General features: G+C 38.7%; 1 long non-coding RNA gene across 1 annotated transcript in view; it reads right to left on the minus strand.

The window, feature by feature from the left end:
• The window catches only part of LOC125611491, a 24,624-nt gene extending 14,548 nt beyond the window's left edge, over positions 1-10,076 (minus strand). The window contains exons 1-2 of the long non-coding RNA XR_007341646.1: positions 10,058-10,076; positions 5,765-5,774 (exon numbers count right to left, since the gene is read on the minus strand). This is a non-coding gene — a long non-coding RNA (uncharacterized LOC125611491). The remainder of the gene's footprint in view (positions 1-5,764; positions 5,775-10,057) is intronic.
• Between the last annotated feature and the right edge of the window lie 2,400 nt (positions 10,077-12,476).

Raw genomic sequence — 12,476 nt, forward strand, 5'->3', positions numbered from 1 at the left:
GGGGGGTTAGGGGGGCAGGGGGGCGCACTAGCTCTTTCTGCCCAACAAGGACAAAATATAAACCCCAAAAGCACACCCCAGGAACCTACCTCCTCAGCCACACTCTTCCTGCCTACAACTACCACTCAGTTAATCCCTATCAGGGGATTAATTCTCTGATTGAATTACGGCTCTTATAACCCAATCATCTCACCTCTAAACCTTCTTGCATTGTCTCACACATGAGCTTTTGGGGGTATTCTTCAATCTAAACCATAACACCCCTATTTAACACTTCAACTTATACCCTATCCTCTTTTCCTTTCTTTTGTAATACTTAGCACTTTCTTATGTCCTTTCTAATCTTAATATGTATTATGTTCATATTTCTGGTTTATCTACTTCCCAAGAAACAGAGAATTTGTCTATTTCATTCACTGATATATCTCAAGTGTCTGAACTGATATCTAGCATATATTAAGTGCTCAATAAGCATCTCTTTTGAGTAAATGAACAAATCTTTGTATCCTTGGAACTTGGCATAGTTCCCAGAAAATATTAAGCATGTAAATAGTTATTTTATACTACCCAATTTTTATCACACTCATAATAAAACTAGCTAACATTTACTGAGCTCTTACCATGTGCTAAATGACTTACACACATCATCTCATTATATCCTCACAACAATGATATGAAGTAGGTTATTGTCTTCAGTTACAAGAAATTTGAGGCTTTCAGGAATTAAGCAACTTGCCCAAGGTAAATAAGCAGTGGAGCTTGAGATTCAAATATGAAGATTGGCTCCAATGCCCACGATCTTAAAAAGTATGTTGTTCCACCTCAAATAATCAATCACAGTCATGTATTTGTTTTTCTTGTCATTATATATGCTTTTAGGCTTGTGTATTTTTAACCTCAAATAGAAGACTGTAGAAGCAACTGACTTCTGGGCATAAAGAACAATGATAAGGCAATTTGTAATAGAATTGTGTGGACTTCACAATTAGGTATTTTGGAAGAAAGTAAAAACAATGCTTGTGGATTGTTTGCTGATTAGTCTGGAAAGAGCAAAGCTATGAGACACACATTGCATTTCACAGGCCTGATATCATCCTGAAAATGGTGCTCCACACAGACATAGAGTGACTTATTTCTTCTCTCTCCAGAAGCATAAAGAGAATTCAGAGAGAAGACATTCCTTTGGCTCCATTGCCTCTCACTAGCTTCACCAAGAATGGGACTCCCCTACCTTACGTAAGCACCCCAGTCACACATCAACAGTTGACAAAGTCACCTGTAATTTCAGAACCTAACTTCCCCAGGCACAGGGCATAACCAAAACTTACTACTCAATAGTCTTGAAAATTCAAAGACCAATTTTGGAAGGTAGAAGAAATCTATATGCTTAAAATATAACAAAATTAGAAGATCAAATATGCTTTACAGAAAATTAAAACCTTTGCAGAAAAGTAAAACCCATAAATCAGTTAAAATTAAATTTAAACTGAGAAAAAATACATTGGCAGCAAATATGGCAAGATCTGATATTCTAATGCATGAAGATATCTTCAGTAAATAATTTGTATAAATTCTGTTTAAATTGAGTAAAGAACATGAACAATAAACTAAGAAGGCGAAAGTTTTACAAATAACAAAAACTTTGAGCATATTACTAATGACAAAAAGAAATTAAAAGTCTGGGAATGTAGCTCAGTGGTAGGGCACATGCCTAGCATGTGCAAGGCCCTGGGTTCTGTCTCCAATACTACTGAAAAAAGGGAGATACAAGCAGAAGCAGGGGGAGAGATGAAAACTACAATGAAATTTCTTCTAAATAATTATTGAAAATATGTATTTTTAAAATTTATTCTGGGGATTGAACCCAGGGCCACATGCATGCTAGGCAATTCTTCCCACTGAGCTATACCCCCAGTTCCATCTAGAATTTTAAAAACTGATATTGCTCAGTGCTCACAAAAGGGTTTTACAATGGTCATTCTCACACTCAGTAGGAGTTTAGGTTGGTATAAGTTTTATGAAAAGCATTTTGGCAATATGTACTACAAGTTATAAAAAAGATTATCCATAGACTCAATAATAACCTTTCTGAAAAATTCATTTTGAGAAATAACAGAGGTAAAAATTACATACAAATATAATCAATGAAAAAATTCTTTGTGATAGAAAACTTTGAAACAATTTCAAATCCCAATAAAAAAAGAATGGGTAAAAAAATAGTATTGTCTCCTTGAGATGATACACCTACTAAGATGGAATTTTTGAAGGACATTGACTAAAATGTGTAATAACCCCTTAATATGTTAATGGAAGATATTTGATCATATAAATTAGAATACACAGTGCGTAGTATTTTCTATTAAAGCTGTATAATCCAAAGGTTGTTTTTCAGAACATTTTGTGGAAGTAAAAGATGACCAGAATTGTAAAATATATTAACTGTATTATTATGAATTTGGTAACCAGTCTATAAGTGACCCAAAGACCCAGCAAAAATGTAAATCGTTACATTAAGGTATTGCAATGATATTTTAAAAAGGAATGTCAGCAGATGGAATTTGCTCTCCCAGAATTTTCTTGGCTCTATGTGTAAATTTTGGTTATGCCCTGTGTCTGGGGAAGTTAGGTTCTCGAGTTACAGGTGACTTTGTCAACTGTTGATGAGTGACTGGGGTGCTTATGTAGGGGAGTCCCATTCTTGGTGAAGCTAGTGAGAGGCAGTGGAGCCAAAGGAATGTCTTCTCTCTGCGTTCTCTTTACCATGCTTCTGTAGAGAGAAGAAATACTGATCTTCTAAAAGTCTGATTTATATTTTTCCATAACTGTACTTTGAATTTATCTATTTTTCAGGCATTAGAAACATATACACCACATCTTCTACAATCATCCATAACATGGCTCTTCATTGGTGCAGAAGCAAGGGCAGATGGGCTCTGGGGGTCCACCCTCATACCCCAGTAAGTCACCCCTTCACCTGATGGAGACCGTATCTACAAGTCTGCTGTCCTCCCCACTCACATCTTTCACCTTTAAAGACACCAGGTGTGAAGTGATGTTAGAGCTCTGGCTTCCATCCCTACCAGAACACTTAAGCCCTTTTTAATAGCACATACCCTAGTATCACAAACTGCTGAGATCTGAACTCTTGTGGTTGGGTATTGTTGTTAGTGTTATCAGAAAGAAATGGTCTAATTAGATATCAAGGTCTACAGAGAGGCTTCTGCTTATCAGTTGTTAAATTCTGCACAGGGTGTGTCAGAGCCTAAAAACTGGAGTGACCTCACTGTGGGATGCAGGATCCCTGAAGGGCATGCCTGTCCTTAAAAGAGGGCCCATCACCTCAGTGCTGGGCCAGCCAATCTGCAGGTCAGTTACAGTGGGCTTTCAAAGGGTAAGATGTTTTGTACTGTGAGTGTGACTACATACATATAGGTGCACACACACACACACACAAACTGGAGAAAAATGGATGAATAAACAGAGTAAAATAGAAATATGCTTTATGGTTATTTAGGTAAAGAATATAAAACCAGCTGGTTAAACTTCTACACCCCTTTGACTTTCATATAGGGACCATTGGAGCTGAACCTTCCTAAGCAGTAGTAATTTAAGAGCTAGGGAATTTGTACCTTGTCATCATCCAAAGCATCAAGATTATATTTCTTTGCACTCACAGTCTTGGACAAGGTAACACATGACATTGGGAAGAAGTGATCAGTGTGGACACACATCTAAGTTTCTTCCCTGTACCTTTCCAGAATGTTGTTCTGGATAAGCATTCAGTCTCTCATGTCAGAATCTTCCTTATTCATGATAAGATAGGAAAATCCACATCCAAATCTTTTTTTTTTTTTTTTTTTTTTGAGACAGGNAAAAAAAATGCTGGGGTATATATAGCTCAGTGATAGAGCACTCCTTGTTTCAATCCCAAGTACTGGGGATTGAACTCAGGAGCATTCGACCACTGAGCCACATCCCCCGCCTTATTTTGTATTGTATTTAGAGATAGGGTTTCACTGAGTTGTTTTGCATCTCACTTTTGCTGAGGCTGGTTTTTAACTCAGGATCCTCCTGTCTCAGTCTCTAGAGCCACCACTGGGATTACAGGCGTGCACCACATCTAAATCTTCTGAAGATGAAACTAGTTTATTAAATGAATATGTTGGTACTTAATATATACTAGTTTCCCTAATATTCTTGTCCCTTTTGAAAGACCTGATCCTCTGCTTTGAGTGTTTTGATCTTATCTTGCAAGTGCCTCTGGCTAGTGTAAAGGTAAGGAGGAGTTTGGGGACCTTGTCTAATTGGGTACCCCCATAGAACAAGATTGGACTCTGTGGTGGCATCTGGCTGACCTCACATCTGATCAACAGCATAGCTGGTGCTAGCAGTCAGAGGTTCTTCTTTTTTTCTGTAATCTAAGGCTAAAGCCCTCTCCCCAATGAACCCCTTTACAATTCTTAAACCGGGTAGAGTAAAGCCCTTCCCCAAGAGCCACAGAAAATGGTGAGCTCCTTTTGAAATTAACAGGATAATTTTGTAGCCATTTTTCTGGTGAATACTTCCCCCCAAAAATCTTCTTCCCAAAGAAGGTTCCTATTTTACAAAGAAGAAATCGGAGTGCTTTTAAATCCCAACTGGGCACTTGTTCCTGAAGTCCCAAGCTTTCTCATATCCATAAGCTTAGTGCACACTGCAGAGCGCCAGGTCAGGAATGAAGGAAAGGAAGAATGTAGGTGGGGAGAGAGAGATAAAAGGGTTAACAGGGCTTAGGGAGGAGGAGAAGAAAAAGTAGGAGAAGGCAAAGGAGAAATAGGAGAGAAAGAAGGGAGAAAGGGAAGACAGGAGAAGGGGGAAGGAGGAGAGGGAGGGAGAAAAGTGAAGAAAGGGAAGGGAGAGAAGGGAAGGAAAGGGAGAGGTGATCTTCTTTCTGAAAGGGGAATTCACAGACCCAAGAATGGATTTATACTGAAATGAAGCAAGAATTGCAGCCAAATTTACTAAATTCTATAATAAAGTCCCTTGAACCCCCCATAAAACAAAACTTGCCCCAGGGCCTGAGTTTTTTCAGTTTCAAGAGAAGGATATCATAAAAGAAAAGGTATTACAGCTTGATATTAGGAGGAAAGAGATCTCTCACAAGTAACATGAACTCAGCAAGTTCAGAACCAGAAGACTGAAAAGTTTTATTACATTTTTCATCTTAGCCAATGAGGGTACCACCCATCACTCTTCTCTGATTACCTTGTTTAGTTTGTTTATATCCCTTTAATGTCTTAGCTGGGCTCTTTACATAATAGTCCTTCCTCTCTGTAACTGGGGGTGGGGTGGGAAGACAGCCACAGCAGCCCAGGAAGCAAGGATAGGAAGGCAGGGAGTGGCTTCAAAGAAGGGTCTAGCACCACACCAGGCTCCTGGTAAGGTCCAGGACATAGTTATGATGGGATTACTTCCCCACCCTCCTTTGCTATTTAAAGGCCATCTCTACAAGTGCAAGGTGAGCAGCTTAAACAGGGGGTTAGTACTCAGTTTGAAATATGCCTTTGCCTTCTACTGCTTCACAATCCAGCAAGTTTTAAGTTTCTTGAAACTTCATGAGCTCTGGTCTATAAAACGGGTTTGCTGAAGTCCAGACCTTGTGGGGCTGAAGTGCAGACCTCATGGGGCTGACCTAGAGAGCTCTACCAGGGCAGGCAGGCAAGGTCTGAGCACTGGGGAGCCACACAGAGGAGGTTGCTCCCTATTGTCGGCTTCCTTCCCTTACAGCCTCCTGTCTGAGAGTTTTTGCAGATCTCTCTCTCTCAGACAATCCCCCTCTGCCTCACTTTCTGGATGTTATTCTTCCATTTAATTTTTTTTCTGACTTGTGTCACAGGGATGAGGTCACAGCCTTTCTTAGGTCTTGACTCATCCTTACTATAGAAACCCTGGTAGCACCTCATCAATGCTGTTAGAGTTGACTTGAATAGCTCCTTTCCTGGAAATGAAGGCTTCACATGGCCTCCACCTGCCTGTCCACATCTGTGCTTTGACACCATAATTGCCTCTCTTATGGATGTACCCTTAACCGAGTGCCTCCTGTCTATGCCTGTGCTTTGGCACCGTGGTTAGCCTCTGTTAAGGATGCCATGTTAACCAAGTCAAGATGTGTGTTTTCTATGAGGATTTTGGGGACCATTTTAGTTTTACTCCCACTTGCCTTTCTTTTCCAGTTATTGTCAAAATTGTACAGGATAGAGTGGGCCACCTGGCTGTCTCCATTGTGTAGTTTTAACTACAGCATCATTTGAGGGTGGGCCAATTTAAGAAAATTATTCCTTTTTCTACTCCAAAGTCTCTGAAACAGTAATGTAAACAAGGAGTTTTATTTATATACAAAAATAACAACGTGCAAAGAACAAAGGACAGTATAGAAAGGCTAAGAACACCACATTCAGAACAATTTGTATACAGGAAACATGACACAAATATTATTTTTGTTCTAGCATAAAATTAACCCTACACCTACCTTTTGTCAATAATATATAATTAAGTTTTCTTATAAATTTGGTTTTCAACAAATTTTTCCTTTTCCTGTTAATGGTTTCTGATATTCCATCCTTTAGCCTGGGCCTGTGTGTCTGTACTTAATCCTTTTCTTTACGTGCAGCACACATAGAAACACCAAAACCTAGACAGAGCACCTATCTTGAAAACCTACCTTAATATCTCAAAAAATACCAGGTGAAAATGTTCCAATGTTCAGAAGAGGAAAAACGGGTTCCAATACCATCTCATTGTGATAACTTTGCAATGCATTCCTGTAGTGGGTGAAAGTACAGCTTCAGAGAACGAAGACCTGAGCTCAAACCTAAAATGTTTGCACTCTCTAGTTGTAAGTCCCTGGAAAGGATGTTCCTCTCTCTCTGAATTTTGGTTTCCTCATCAAAATAAGGAGTTTTATGGAAATCAAATGATATGATGGCTGAGGTTGTGGCTCAGTGGCAGAATGGGTTCGATCCTCAGCACTACATTAAAATAAATAAACAAAATAAAGATATTGTGTCCATGTATAACTAAAAAAAAATAAAAAATGATATGAGATATATAGCTCATGTTATTTGAGATAGGAGTATATACATATATGTGCGTGTAAATACATATATATATATATATATATATATATATATATATATATACACACAATTATCACTTAGGTCCTAACACATAATAATCAAGTTACTACTAGTTCTTAGTTTTAAACCTAACCAGTGTAATTGAATCCAGAGACTTGCCAGTGAATACCTTAGTAAATAAGATTAAGAAATGGAGATAATGTACCTCAGGATTATGCACATCCTTTCAGATGATGACATCTCCAAATAGAATGGATTTACTCAGTCTTTGAAGTACATATTCCACAGAAAAGAAAAAAGAATTTTATTTAAATATATGTGTCCATAAAATTTGGACCATGCTAACATAGAATGTACCTGGACGACTCCTTCCCATTAGAGCATTCTGCTATTGTTCCTGGGGCAGCTAGGATTGGGGGTAGGGAAAGCAGCGGATCTCATGCTTGCCTGCCCTTTTGGTCTGTGTCTACAGCATCTTTAATGTCACCTTCCTGCAGTTGTACAATGAAGTTCCTTTCTAGGTAATTCTACCCCATGCCCCAGCTCGGACCTTGTCCTGATCAACTAAAATAGATGGGGCTGGTCAGGAAGGGCCAGGACACAGTCTCTATTTAGGTTGGTCCTGAAGCTGAAGCTGAAACACAGATTCTGGGAGGATTTCTGTCTAGCAGGCAGAAGAGAATATCTAAAGGACATGGCCAGAGCAAGCAAGTACTGTTTAATAAGCCTAGTAGAGGAAAAAGGTGTGCTTGAGGGTGAGATGGGTAGAATGAGTAGGAGTCTGAGAGTAGGTGATAGTAAAAAAAAATAGGCAGCTTCAGGAAGTTTTATGATTGGGAACCAGGGAACAAGGATCAGGCAACTCTAGTTGTAAGAAGGTGTATGGTAGGGACTATGGTGTTTCCCACTCACGGAAAGCTAGAATAATCATACGAATGCAAGACAGAGATGACCTTGACTAGGAAAATACAGAGGCTATTTACCACCAGAATTAGGAAAGACTGTCTTGTCTGACTCCCTCAGACCAACGCAAAAGACTTGTTATCAATACAGAGACCGTAAGTCAGAGGTTAGATAAGTTTCCCCAAAATCCATTTTGCTGAGGTTAATGTTTAATCTTAAAGATATGGATGTGGTCAAACATCCAGATTGAAGATACTGGGAAGGCAGAGAAGAAGATAGCAGGCTGAGGGAAAGACAGGATCTGATTGGTAGGAATGGGCAGGCTCTCCTACCTTGAGTTCCACCACAGCACTTTACCATGTTACGTTGGTTTAGAGTTAGTTTAACTACCAAAACAAATCATTATCAATATATTTATTCAATAATGATTCTGTTTTCTATGTCTCTGGATATATAAAGATACACATTAAAGTGTAGACTAAATTATCCCTCTTCCATCTGATAGTGTACAACAGCAATTGAGCTAAAGAGCCTATTTCAGTTGGGAATTGTGTTCTGCCTACTCTCTACCACCCCCACCCCCAATTATTTTCTCATGCTGTAGACCAATTGCAAAGTCAGAAGAGGAAATGTCTGTCCACAAATGCATCTGTTAGGAACCACTCTGCTTGGTAACTGTTGAGACTTTCACCTTGAGGAGAATCCCCCAGCGGCAGGGGTACATAGCTGTCTCCCACTTAAGAATGCAGCAGAAATTCCTGGCCTCCAAAGAGTTCACCAACCCCAAATCCCCAGGACTCACAGAAACCTCAAGGCTTCCCACAAGGTAGAAGCCTTCTACCAAGAGAATTCTGCCTGATGCTGTTTCATGGGCTATATATTGTTGCTGTTTCTTGTTGACCACATTATGGAATTTAACCCATTTTGTTTGTAGAATCTGTCACAGAATACGAAGAGACCGTGAACTGAGCCACCAACAGTGATAATTGATTCCTTCCCTATGAAATTTTGCTGTCTCACACATTTTGTTGACTATAAGATCTCTTGGATGAATGGGTAGAGAAAATCTTTTATGGACAAATAGTTAGCTCAATAACACCCCAGGAACCCAGAGGATGAGTCTGTGTGCTCATCGTTGAGGGTGGTATTGTGGTGTTTTCTCCTCTGGGGTCAGAGAGGGAAGGGGACAAGGAAGCAGCCTTTGGGGGCTAACTGCTATCCCTCACTTCTGGCTCCTCGGTCGGTAGTGAATCCCATTTCAAAACATACACAGATGGCAAAGCTGGTGTCCTAGTGTGTATTCTCTGAAAAAAATGAATTATCAGAAAAAGAATCTTAAAAAAAAATCAACAGAAGAAGAAACCAGGTACCTACCGATGGGAAATGAGGCAACTCTTTCATTTATGATGAGTGAATTGAATAAGACTTGAGCAATTAGTAGGTCACGATCAGTAAAAATGTTTTTAAAAGTTCCAACAAAACTATACGTGAAAGAAAGCAACTTAACACGACTCTGCTAAACATGCCCACGTGAACTATAATTCGGCAATAAACGGAGTCACACAACATACTATTATACTCAGTTTATAAGACACAGTCTCCACAAAAAGTAGCACAAATTACCATGATTTCTATTCTACCAGGCCCTTGGGTGGGTAAGTTATGAGGAGAGCTTAATATATAGCACTACTAAGCAAAACATTGAAAAAGGCTGATTGAATTTTACTCAGGCCTCCTAGGCTTCAGATAATTCTTTCCTTTAAGAGAAAATGAATGGGTAAGTTCTTGTTCTTTTGCCTGGAGCTGGAAAATAGGACATTATTTGGGGATTTTACCAACCCATCGGTCCCTACTCCTCATGCATCTGCCTTCTGCCGTCAGTCCCAAACCACAAGCTTTTAATTTTCCCTTAAGATTAAACCAATATTTACCAGTAAGCCTGCATTTATCCTAAAAACCCTTTACTGGAAACTATTGGTTTCAAGTAAATGTTAGATCTTGTTTAAGAACAGTTGCCCCTCCTTAGTGAATCAGGCAACAGGGAAAGAATGTGGCATTTCTGATAGGAGAATTAAGAAGAGAATTTTCTATTGCTTCTATGAGATGGAGCAGACATTTTCAGTTTGTTCTGTGTCATTTGATTTCCAGTATTTTTAATTAGTGATTCAATCCACTCTTTTCTAAACACAAGCAAGGAATTACTTCTTGTGGTGGTCATTAGTAAGGTCAGATGTAAAGATGTAGGGAATTCAATAAAAGAGTGAAAAAGAAATCTAGTGTGATATAAAAAGGCTAATAAATATGAGATTTAATAGAAAGCATTCACAGTATCAAAAAGCATATTGTTTCCAAAATGACTTGGTATAAACCCTGTGTTTGCCTAAATACAACTAGTCATTGGAGTAGACAAATGTTCTTTATCTATTTAAGGCCAGTGTATTTCAACTTCCAATAATAGGAATACTGGCAATACATGATTGCAAATTTCTAACAAGATTTTATCTCATATTTTGTTTGAAATTTTGGTAATCAGTGGAGTCTTCCACTGACAGAATTCAAATCAATTTAATAGAGATCTGCATAAACATTATCCAGAATTTAAAGGGAAAGGCCGATGTGATTTATCATTAATATAGATTGCGCTAAGAATGCCCAAAGCAGCACGCTGAAGTCATCTTCAAGATCTCTTAGCATTTCTCAGAGGGGATGGAGCATCTCAGGCAAGTTCCATGTGTGCCGCTTACATGTGGCCTTCCTAAGTTACTCCGATAGTTGAGGAAGACAAGCTCTGTTCTTATCTCAGCTGCCATGTCTACTGTTGGACCAACATGAATCAGGGCTGTATCTTTCCCCCAAGGTAGCTGCAAAATATTCTTCTGAAATGAGAAAACTGGGAGAAGGATGTGTTCTCTTTCCTGATACCATGGTCTGGTCCTAAAAACTAGCAGGAGTTAAAGAACAGGCCACGAAGACTTTTGCTAAAGGGTTCTTTGTCGAGAGGTTGCTCTACCAATGAAAACAGAGCCCCCACTCTTGCAAAACTGCCTGGCTTAGGTCAAGAGGGGAAAAGTCCTGCAGATTCCTTCCACAGACTTTATTGTGGAAGACACAACTGGGCCTAAAATTTCAGCCTAGACCAAAAACATAGACATAGCAGCCACTAGGACATTCTCCTTCTCAACCAGGTTAAAATGCTTCTAGATTGTGTGGAAGGTTAACTAAGAGACTATTGTAAGTCCTCTTTCTTTGATGGTGAGAATCCATTCCCTCAAGATACAAAGGAGAAAAGAGGCCTGGAACACTACACTGTGGGAGTCCAGAGACTGGGTTCTTGTCCAGGCTCTGCAGGGATACAGGTGTCATCTTTGAAATTAGGGATTAGATATGTGGTATTTAAATTGTGTGCTTGTGTTTCATTTTGTTTGCTTCTCAGAAGTTTAAAATCCTCTTTCCCAAAAGGAGATTTTAGGGGGCCACTGATGCAAAATAGATTAACATCAATACAGCTTTGGGTGAAACTGGAAGGAGAACCCAGAGACCCATCCATGCCCATGGTTCCAGGGTTTCTTGACAACTCCTAGAAGGGATTTCACATAAGCCTACACCAAGGATCACCCAATTCTCAAAAATCCTTCATACTCTAATGCTGTTTCTGGATTTGTTACCCTTTGAAATTCCATGCTTTGAATTATCTATCTGTGCTTATTTCTTTGTGAATGAAATGAGGTTATAAACTCCAACAGAAATGAATTATGTAAAACGAAACAAACAAACAAAATCCAGAACATGAAGTCAAGAGAACTTTCCAACCCTGAGACTTCTATTTAATGAATGTGAGTACTGGGGATTGACATTTTCTGTTAGTTGAAATTTATTCATCCTACAATATGAACTTGACAAGGAAAACCTAGAGGAGATAATAATCCTATCTCTCACTATCAAAAACGTTCACTCTCCAAATTAAGAAACCAAGTACCTGGGGAGAAAGCTTTGTAACAAAGATTCCTTATAAATTTTGTTATTTTTTTCTCAAAACATTATTATTTTATCCAAAAGGATTATTGTAATGGCTTAATGAGCAAGTAGATGTAAAAGTGGTTAAGCAGTTGAATTCTACCCAAATACTAATGATATTTTATACCAATTATTGAAGGAAGCTGATATTAAGTTGCAAAAAAATGGCTTACCTCTGTTATTTATCCACATCAGTCTATCAAGTGGCCATGACTCCAATTATTAGTATTTTTTACAACCTATTCTACTAGCTGTGACTGACATAAAAATTGGCTTTGATTTCAGGAAGTGATTCATGCAATTCACTTGTCTGTAATCAAACTTTTAATGAATTATCAAGCCTTCAAAAAAAAATAAAATAAAATACTTTGAGTAAACCCAAGGAAATACATAGAATAAAACATGACCTTGAATAGTCAAGGAGCTTAAATTACAGCTGAGAAG

The sequence above is a fragment of the Marmota marmota genome, unplaced genomic scaffold (assembly GCF_001458135.2).
Source record: "Marmota marmota marmota unplaced genomic scaffold, marMar, whole genome shotgun sequence".
NCBI classification, from domain to species: Eukaryota; Metazoa; Chordata; class Mammalia; order Rodentia; family Sciuridae; genus Marmota; species Marmota marmota.